The sequence below is a fragment of the Podarcis bocagei genome, assembly GCF_964188305.1.
Source record: "Podarcis bocagei genome assembly, chromosome: 4".
Classification (NCBI taxonomy): Eukaryota; Metazoa; Chordata; class Lepidosauria; order Squamata; family Lacertidae; genus Podarcis; species Podarcis bocagei.
The window spans coordinates 90,881,114-90,890,998 of NC_138128.1; the positions used below are offsets into that span (position 1 = coordinate 90,881,114).

General features: G+C 41.8%; 1 long non-coding RNA gene across 1 annotated transcript; it reads left to right on the plus strand.

Moving 5' to 3' along the window:
• Window positions 1–3,908: 3,908 nt before the first annotated feature.
• On the plus strand, window positions 3,909–9,601 carry LOC308585860. The gene is made up of 4 exons (XR_014007642.1): window positions 3,909–4,088; window positions 5,177–5,331; window positions 8,131–8,210; window positions 9,483–9,601. It is a non-coding gene; the product is annotated as an uncharacterized lncRNA (long non-coding RNA).
• Window positions 9,602–9,885: the final 284 nt, after the last annotated feature.

The following is a 9,885-nucleotide window of genomic DNA, read 5'->3' on the forward strand; positions in this document are numbered from 1 at the left end:
ATTAAATGATATTTATTGAAATTTTTTAAAAATTACAAAAGAAAACGAGGTAGAAAAAAGAAAGAAAAAAACAAGAAAAAACAAACCACATCAAACAATACAAATTAATAAAAATCAAAATCAAAAAATAACACAACACGATCAAAAGACAAAAATATACCACAAACATTTAAAAACAAATCCAATATTCTTAAATCATGAACTGCCATTACCTTCTTTCTTTGACCTCCTCCTCCTCCCTTTTTTTGTATCCTAGTTGTTAATTGTCGCAGCAAATCCTTTCCATATTTCATAATATTCTGTCATTACATTACCTTAATCTATTTTAATCTTATTTTACTATAAAAAACCTTAAAGCTTAAAACTTAAATCTTTTACCAATTTCTCATAACCATAATATTCTTACATAATTCTTTAAATATTTTTACTAAAGCCAAATAATTTCGTTCCAACATTTTTCTAACATTCATCAATTTTGTAGAACACTCCTAATAAAAATAAATAAAAAACAATCCAATCTTCATCCAGCGTCTCTTCCTCCTGGTACCGGTTTTTGTCAGTCCTTTCTATCCCATCAATCTAGCGCATTAACCTGGTAATCTTATATCCGAGGCCCTTAAGTCCCTTCCATGTCCCTTCCGCGGCTCTTCTTCATATTTATAGCTATATTTTCCTTTGTCTCCTGCTCCTTTCAGTCGTGGGAACTCCAGCTTAACAATGTTTTTGACCCTTCTCGACAAATCAGCCCCTTTTCCATAGTCCACACTGAACTCCATGTGGTATTTAAGAACCTGTTTCAAAGTCCCTCCAAAATTAAGAGCCTAAAAGGGACGGCTTGAACACAACCTTCAGCACTCCCCGAATTTGCTTCAGTGGAAAGGTTGCCATCTTCCCCCTCCTACCCCAGTTTTGTATTTTCAGCAGCTGCCTGACATGCAGAAATTAAGGCTGTGCACACAAGTCTACCTTTAAAGCACAAGTGAAGCACATTATTTGCCTCTATGAATTCTGGGCACTGTAGTTTGTTAAGGGTTGCTGGTAACTGTAACTCACTGACCCTCCAAGTTTCCCTATTTTCCAGGGACAGTCCCAAATTCACAGAAGCCGTCCCAGTTTCTGAATTGATCCCAGATATCTTGCTTTTTCTTAGGATGACCCTATTTTAATCAGAGAAATGTTGGAGGGTATGGACGCAGGTGGCGCTGTGGGTTAAACCACAGAGCCTAGGACTTGCTGATCAGAAGGTCGGCGGTTCGAATCCCCGCGACAGGATCAGCTCCCGTTGTTCGGTCCCAGTTCCTGCCAACCTAGCAGTTCGAAAGCACATCAGAGTGCAAGTAAATAAATAGGTATCGCTCCGGCAGGAAGGGAAACGGCGTTTCCGTGCGCTGCTCTGGTTCACCAGAAGCGGCTTAGTCATGCTGGCCACATGACCCAGACACTGTCTGTGGACAAACGCCGGCTCCCTTGGCCAATAAAGCGAGATGAGCACCGCAACCCCAGAGTCAGCCACAACTGGACCTAATGGTCGGGGGTCCCTTTACCTTTACCTTTATGGAGTTATATGACCCCTGAGCCAAGGAGATAAGTAACCATACAACCTTTAGAACACATCTGTAGGCAGCCCTGTATGGGGAAGTTTTTTTTGATGTTTAATGTTTTTTTTTATTATTATTATTATATGTTGGAAGCCACCCAAAGTGGCTGGGGCAACCCAGTCAGATGGGCAGGATAATAATAATAATAATAATAATAATAATAATAATAATAATAATAATATAGGACATCCCTATTTTCATCGCAAAGATTTTGGAGGATGTGAACTCTGTGAGGGGTCAACTACAGCACCCAGAATTCTTTGAGGGCAAGAGTGTGTTAAAAATGGTCTTTAAAGGTCTCACGTGTACCGAGAAACTTTTGCTGACATGGAAGTGAAGGGGGGAGGATTCACTCCAATAAACCTGTTATGTACTGAGTTGAATAGGATCCAAACTGAAGCAGTCTGATTGGTCCTAGAACAATAGGATCCAAATTGCAGCAGTCTGATTAGTCCTAGAACAATAGGATTCAGAATGCAGCAGTCTGATTGGTCCTAGAACAATGCAGCAGTATGATTGGTTGGCAGGAACCACCCAATCCTGCTCCAGATAGAAGTGAATCCACAACCTGATTGGTTTACAGTAGAATTCCGGAATTAGCCAATCATGTGCAGCCCATTGTGTACATAATGTATATAAAGCAGATACTGTGAGGGGACTTCCATTCATTCCTCCTCACCACTATGAGCTGAATAAAGAGCATGAAATCACTTTGCGACTCCGAGTATATTTCAAAACCTGCCCCAAAAGAAGAAAAGAAGAAGAAATAATGGGCAGCCCAGAAACATCCTTGTGGGTCTTCAAGCCCAGCTATGTTTCTTATGTCCGTCTCTGCAACCTGCTCTCAAGGCATGTTCAGCTCAGCTCATCGATTCACCTTTGCCGTTCCTGCCTTTGCTTTCTGGGTAAACTCTGCCGTTTCAGCCAAAGAGGTTGAGAAGTTCCCTGACTTTCAAAGGCTGCTTCCAAAATTAATGGTTCATCAAGGTGGATCTTTATAGCCAGGTTTCAAGCTCTCCACAGATGTCACTGTAGAATGCTGAGGCAAATTCCACCTTCCCTTCCTAAGCAGGCAGAGTGGCTGGCCATGTGATTTTAAGTCACACTGGCATAAAAAACGACAGGCAGCTAAGCCTTTCTGAGTGACACTTGGCATGGGCCTTGGGATTAAACGTAACACCAGAGAGAGCCCACCTTACTTTAAATGCCCCACTTAACCAACGGGTGCTTCCCTAAACATCTGGGTTCTTGGTATCTGAAGAAGTGTGCATGCACACGAAAGCTCATACCAAGAACTAACTTAGTTGGTCTTTAAGGTGCTACTGGAAGGAATTTTTTTATTTTGATCTGGGTTCTTAAAGGTGATTCGTGACAACAAGGCATTTTTCCAGAATTCATAGCTGAAGAGCTGATCCAAACTATGCCCAAGTTGGCAAAGTGTGTTCTCCCTAAAATGAGAGCACGGGTTGCGGTGTGCACCGCCAGACCAGCCCTCTGTTGCCAGGCAGGTTAATGGCTATTGCCTGGGCTATTGCCTGGTACAATAATTGGCTGGCCAGATTGCTGGGGCAAATTGCATGTAGCAAATTGGTGGGTGGGACCATAGTCTTTAAATATTGGGGCACTCTGCCTTTTGCTTTCTCTTTCGCTGAGTGCAATGGATCACCCGCCCGCCCTGTGTTCCGGTTGACCTTGCTTTGCCTGTCATGGGGTCGTCTGCCTTGTTGCAGGGGCCTAGTAGGAATTTTGCCATTTGGCTGATTGGCTGGTGCCACTTGGTTTTTGCCTCCTACTTAGCAATTTGTCACAATTTGTAAGGTTGCGGTTAGGCACTGGTTATAAAAAGCTGGTGGTGGAGGGGTCAGGATAGGCTGTGCCTGCCCCTCCAGTGGTGCTGGAAGGGAATTCCGTTAAAGGAATCCTGGGGCTTGCCACGATTTCGTCCAATCCCTGAAATGGGACCAGGGCCGGCAAGCCTTGGGGAGCTGGTTGGGTGAGCGGTGAGGGACTGACGCTCAGCTCAACTGATCCCCAACATTGTCTTTCCCTTCACTGGCTTCCGATGGAGTTCAGAATGTCAGTTCTGTCCCTGGCGGCGGCGGGGGGGGGGGGCAGATAGTCATAACCAATGTCTAAGCAACCACTCACAGATTTTGTATTTTAATAAAGTTGTGGCTAAAATAGTGCCCCCAAAACCTAAAACTTAAATTACGTATGTTGTGTGAATTATTTTGAGGGGTGGCTTGGGGACCTTGACACGCAACATACATTAAAAATAATGTATGCCCTTTTTGCGGAAGCCTTCTCTGAACCAGACCCTGGGATCCAAGAAGTTAGGCTGAAGGCAGGTCAACCTGACCCAAGCTGAAAGCAGTCTTGTGAAAGGTTCTGGAGATCTCCCCCAGTGTGGTGGCTCTTTACACTTTGCCCACCCCTCCTCCTCCTCCTTCTCCTGCGTAAAAGTTATTGTCATATTCCATGGAGGTTCAGGTAGGCAGATGAATGGAAAGCGTTCCTCTCCATTACTAGCTGCACTTGACTGGAGTCTCATTACATTACGATGGTGCTTTAGCAGGCGAATGGGCCTCGTGTCTGGGTTCCGAGCACCCCTCATACCTCCCTGATAACGTAAATTACCCTCCGCCTCATTGCTTCAAATGATCAAACATCAAATTGCAAGTTAAAAAAAAAGAAAAAAGAGGGGGGGAAGGAAGAAGGGGGGGCGGAGAAACAAGAAAAGCTGAAGAGAAGTGCAGGTTGAATCTTGACAGTCAGCAATGGAGATGCATTCATGCCTCTTAAACGCTTGCTAAAGATGAATCCATTGAAAGCTTGAAGCACAGTAATTTTGCTGACATTACGGCACACCTGTAAAACCCAAACAAAGCTTTGTAACTCAGAGCCCCAGCCATCACGCGCCCGGATCCCATGTCTTTCATTGTGGGCAGGCAGGCGATGTGGTAACTGATCTCTCCCCATTACAGCCACAACTACTCAAGATAGATTCCCTCGATGTGCCTTGTTGTTTGTTGTTGTTGCTGCTGCACGAAGTAGCTACTATTCCCTCAATGAAAAATCCCCCAACCATGCGAGAAGCTCCTCCAGTCTGAGCCAAGCTGAAAATAAAGTGTTGGGCCGGGGAGGAGGATATTGTGGGTGGGGGGTGTCGCTTGGGCAATTGTTTGCTTGCATGCATGGCGAAGGGGGGGGGCGCGAAGGCCGGTCAACCCCACATCAAGAAATATGGATTTAGGGAGGGTAACGAGGCGCAGTCGAAAGAAGGGGCTGTATGTCTTTTCTCAGTATTTAAACGTGTGCTTAATGTGGTGCTCAGTGAAATGGCTAATCTGATAATGGGAAGAGTGTTTGCTGTAGTATTCTGTGAAATGTTTACCACAGTATTTCATGGGGATTGTGTTTGGTAAAAAAAAGAGAGAGAGAGAGCAGGAATCACTCTAGCGTACAGGAAAACGTTCATTGCACAATATAGTGGGGATGTTAAGAGGTTTATTTAGACGTGCATTTAGGGCAGTGTGGAAAAAGAGTTAAGCGTGGGGCATTTTATTAATATTTTTCAGGGTGGGGCTGAGTTTAACGCGCATGGAAATGACGAATAAGCAAAGTTACCGAGAGCTGGACATTGGAGCAGATCTTCGCCCGACTCCTAATATGACACGTTTGCTTAAGTACTTTGTCGAATTGAATTGGACTCATGGTTAAACAATCCAGCTAGGTGGGTAATTCATAATTCATTATACCATTTATCCAGCAGCTTTCTGCCTCCTCTCTGCTTGTTGATTGTCTCCGAGGCCGTTCCCTCACATCAACTCATTGTTCAGAATCATTCACTGGATAATTTCAGCCATGGAAAAAACCTCTCGATCTGTAGCTCATTGGTAAATCATTTGCTATAAACACAAACTAGATACTTGGGGGGCCGAATACTCCAATAACGTAAATTGGTTTAATATCATCAGCTTCACTGGACTCACGCTGACTGAGGGCAACTGATCCTCACATTTAGAGGCGAGTTGGATTTGATTTGGTTGTGCAGGTCTCGCCATGATCTTCTGTTTTCTTCTGTTTTCTGGCTGGATAAAGATAAGGAGTTGTAGCCGAGCTCGCACGGGTTGACACCTGTGAACCACTCTCATCCAAAAGTATTGTGTGAATATCGTATTTTATTGGCACCCTGAAATATCCTGAACTGTGAGTCTGGAGCCAAACTGGCTCCTTGCAACTTTGCTCCTTGCAACGTTGGTTTCTGAGGGTGGGAACAGATTGTCCCAGAAAGTTGAAGGGGGGGGGTGACAGATGTCGCAGCCAGATCACCCTCACATCCCCTCACATCCCTCACATGGATGTGAAAGTTGAAGGTGTCGTGAAATCTGTTGAAACAATGTGACTATTTAATTTGAAGTCCATTTGTTAAAAAATTAGAAATTGAATAAAAATTACATTGTAAAAAAAAAAAAAAAAAGCCTGTATAATCTGGTCAAAGACAACCTAAGGATAAAAGAGATGGGTGTGTCTCCCATGGGTGACAATGGCTAAAAGCAATTATTGGTACCCAACCTAATTCTTTTTTATTATTATTAACAAAAATAGCTTAATTCTTACAAGATGTTTGGGGGTGTCATCAGAAATACAGGTGTGTGGCCTGCACCTTAATACCATTATACTACTTTGGTAACATGTTCTTAGGCTGTGAATTTGAGATGCCCCCATATTAAATTTGCTAACATTTATGGGCTGAATCGGAGCAAGATGTACTTTGGTTCAACCAGATCCATGAGAGTCCCTGAAATAAGGTAAAAGGTAAAGGACCCCTGGACGGTTAAGTCCAGTCAAAGGCGACTATGAGGTCATGGCACTCATCTCGCTTTCAGGCGAAGGAGCCGGCGTTTGTCCATAGACAGCTTTCCGGGCCATTTGGCCAGCATGACTAAACCACTTCTGGCACAACGCGACACGGTGATGGAAACCAGAGTGCACGGAAACGCCGTTTACCTTCCCGCCGCAGCGGTACCTATTTATCTACTTGCACTGGTGTGCTTTTGAACTGCTTGGTTGGCAGGAGCTGGGACAGAGCAACGGGAGCTCACTCCATCGCAGGGATTTGAACCACCGACCTTCTGATCGGTAACCCAAAGAGGCTCAGTGGTTTAGACCACAGCGCCACCCATGTCCCCGAACCCCTAAAATAGCCCTGAATAATCAAAGGTTTTTATCCCACCTGCAACAACTCACTCTTACTTTATGAGCATAACATCAGTATCTGACCTGAGACCGTGAGACCCAGAGCTGGTAAGAGGTTACCTGGTTGCCTACTTGCCGGAAGATATGAAAGATGCGAGAGTCTAACTCCTCAACAATTTTCAACTTTTCTTTTTTTTAAAAAAAGATATTTATTGAAATTTTCAAAATATTACAAAATTAAAAAAAGAAAAAAGAAAAATACAAAATAAAAATAGTTAAAAACAATTCGCTCTTTCAATGACTTATCTTTCATTTGCTTATTTCCCGGACCTCCTCACGCCTCCCTTTTCTGTATTCCTGTTCAGATAGTTGGTTCAGCAAATCCCTCCCCTCTTTGTTTATCCTGGTCTTTAATCTTAAAATATTGTAACATTGGTTTTTTACCTATTAATCGTCCATTTTCTCGTATTCCCTTATAACATTACAGCTATAGACCACTTAGTTTCTATCCAACATCATTCTAACATTCATTAATTTTACAATATTTCTGTAAATAGTCTTTAAACTTTTTCTGTAAATAGTCTTTAAACTTTTTCCAATCTTCTTCCACCAACTTTTCTCCCTGGTCTCAGATTCTGCCAGTCATTTCTGCCAGTTCCATATAGTCCATCACCTTCATCTGCCATTCTTCCAAGGTGGGTAGATCTTGTGTCTTCCAATACTTTGCGATAAGTATTCTTGCTGCTGTTGTGGCATACATAAAGAAAGTTCTATCCTTCTTTGGCACCAATTGGCCAACCATGCCCAGGAGAAAGGCCTCTGGTTTCTTCAAGAAGGTATATTTAAATACCTTTTTCATTTCATTATATATCATCTCCCAGAAAGCCTTAATCCTTGGGCACGTCCACCAAAGGTGAAAGAATGTACCTTCAGTTTCTTTACATTTCCAACATTTATTATCGGGCAAGTGATAGATTTTTGCAAGCTTGACTAGTGTCATGTACCACCTGTATATCATTTTCATAATATTCTCTCTTAGGGCATTACATGCCGTAAATTTCATACCTGTGGTCCACAACTGTTCCCAGTCAGCAAACATAATATTATGTCCAACGTCTTGTGCCCATTTAATCATGGCTGATTTCACCGTTTCATCCTGAGTATTCCATTTCAACAGCAAGCTATACATCTTTGACAAAATCTTAGTTTTAGGTTCTAACAGTTCTGTTTCTAATTTTGATTTTTCCACCTTTTCAAGATTCATTTGATGACAATGGTTAATTGATGTCTGCTTTTAACTTTCGTATGGTCTTATGCAGTCCTATTTTTCTAGAAAAAGATGTGCCGGAATTCCCCCTTGTTCTCTTCTAATGGCAATGGTTTCCACCTGAGAGATGCCAGCTGTGAGCCCTGGTGAGTTCCAGCTAGGGAAAAAAACCTGGTTTTATGTTTGATTGCTGTAAGCTGCTTTGACTCTTTTAGGACACAGCAGTATACAAATATTTTTTTATAAATAAATAAATATTCCCCAGCCCCACTGACGCTAATGGGAGGAATTTTTTAAAAAGTATTATTATTATTATTATTATTATTATTATTATTATTATTATTATTATTTACTGTTATTCGTCCAAGGATCACAGGGCAGTTTAAAGTATAAAGTTGTATAAAGAAGAATGTCACCAATGAAAATCAGAAGAAAAGGAACCCAAGCAGGACTGTGGATGAGACAATTTGTCCGCTTGGCGAATACTTCCCACAACCTAGTGGGAATGCTCCAAAATAAGCAGTTGGGTTTTTTTTACCATGGCATTGACGTATTTGTGATCAAGTGTGATTGCAGTACTGCTGTGGTCGGCAGTGTTGCCAGCTGACCAGAAGAAACTGACCTAGCCTGCTCTTGTGCTTTCAACAGTACCTCGATCAGAAATCAGTTGGTGATGCTCTTCAGAGTCACGAGATAAATAATTGCTACGGATCCGTCTCTTTTTCAAGGGGAGAGTTACAAGGTTGGCACCTAGCCCTTCTTGTGTCTTACGATAAGAGCTGCAGCTTGCGTTTACAAAATAATGCCCATTCCCCCTTGGGAAGTTGGTCCGTGAACCACTAACTTTTCTACAGCTAGTTTTAAAATAAGTCCTCTGTGCGTTTAAAAAATCTAATATAATTTTCAGCCAAAATGTCCTTGGGAAGAACAAAATATTTCCCTGTTTTCAATAGCAGGGTGTGTGTGCGTGCTAAAATACAGACATATTTTGGAGGAAAATCTGGAATATTTCCATTGGAGTGGAACCCCCACAAAGTGTTTATTAATAATAAAATAATAATAATAATAAATGAGTTTAATCCACAAAATATAACTCCCTCTTCCACACAAACACCCCTGTTTGGAATATGCAGACAGTAGCCTTGATGCTTTTGAAAATAATGAGCATTTTTATAGCTTCCCTTTGTCTATCATATAAATCCAGGCCTTACAAAATATGGTTATTAAGGATTCTGTGGCATGTTTTGAAACAGGAGGGTTGTTCTAACAGTCACAGCAGCTTGGCTACATTCCAGCATGTATAATTACATTCTCTTGGTCTCTCCACTATCTTTCAGTTCTACCGGGTTGGCGAGTATTGGGGGGGGGGGGGGAGAGAGAGAGAGAGAGAGAGAATGACTTTTTGCTTTGCACTCCAGAACATCATCTCCTGCCTAGTGCTTTGACTACAGAGAGGCTGCTACGATCCTACTCTGGAGGTGGCTGCTTTTGGTTGACAAGGGAAGCAGGAGCCAATATATTTTCTTCAGTTTATTTTACCGTAATAATATGCTGCATTTAAAGTTCTCCTTTTCTCGTTTCAGGGCTTTCAGGGTCCAGTTATTAGAAAAGAAATCCATTTGATTCACTTTTACATTGATTAATTTGTACTGTCTCGGTTTCCCACTCCATTTTAGGGGAAAAGACTAATAATAATAATAATAATAATAATAATAATAATAATAATAACAATAATAACAATAATAACAACAACAACAACAACAACAACAACAACAACAACAACAACAACAACAATAATAATAATAATAATAATAATAATAA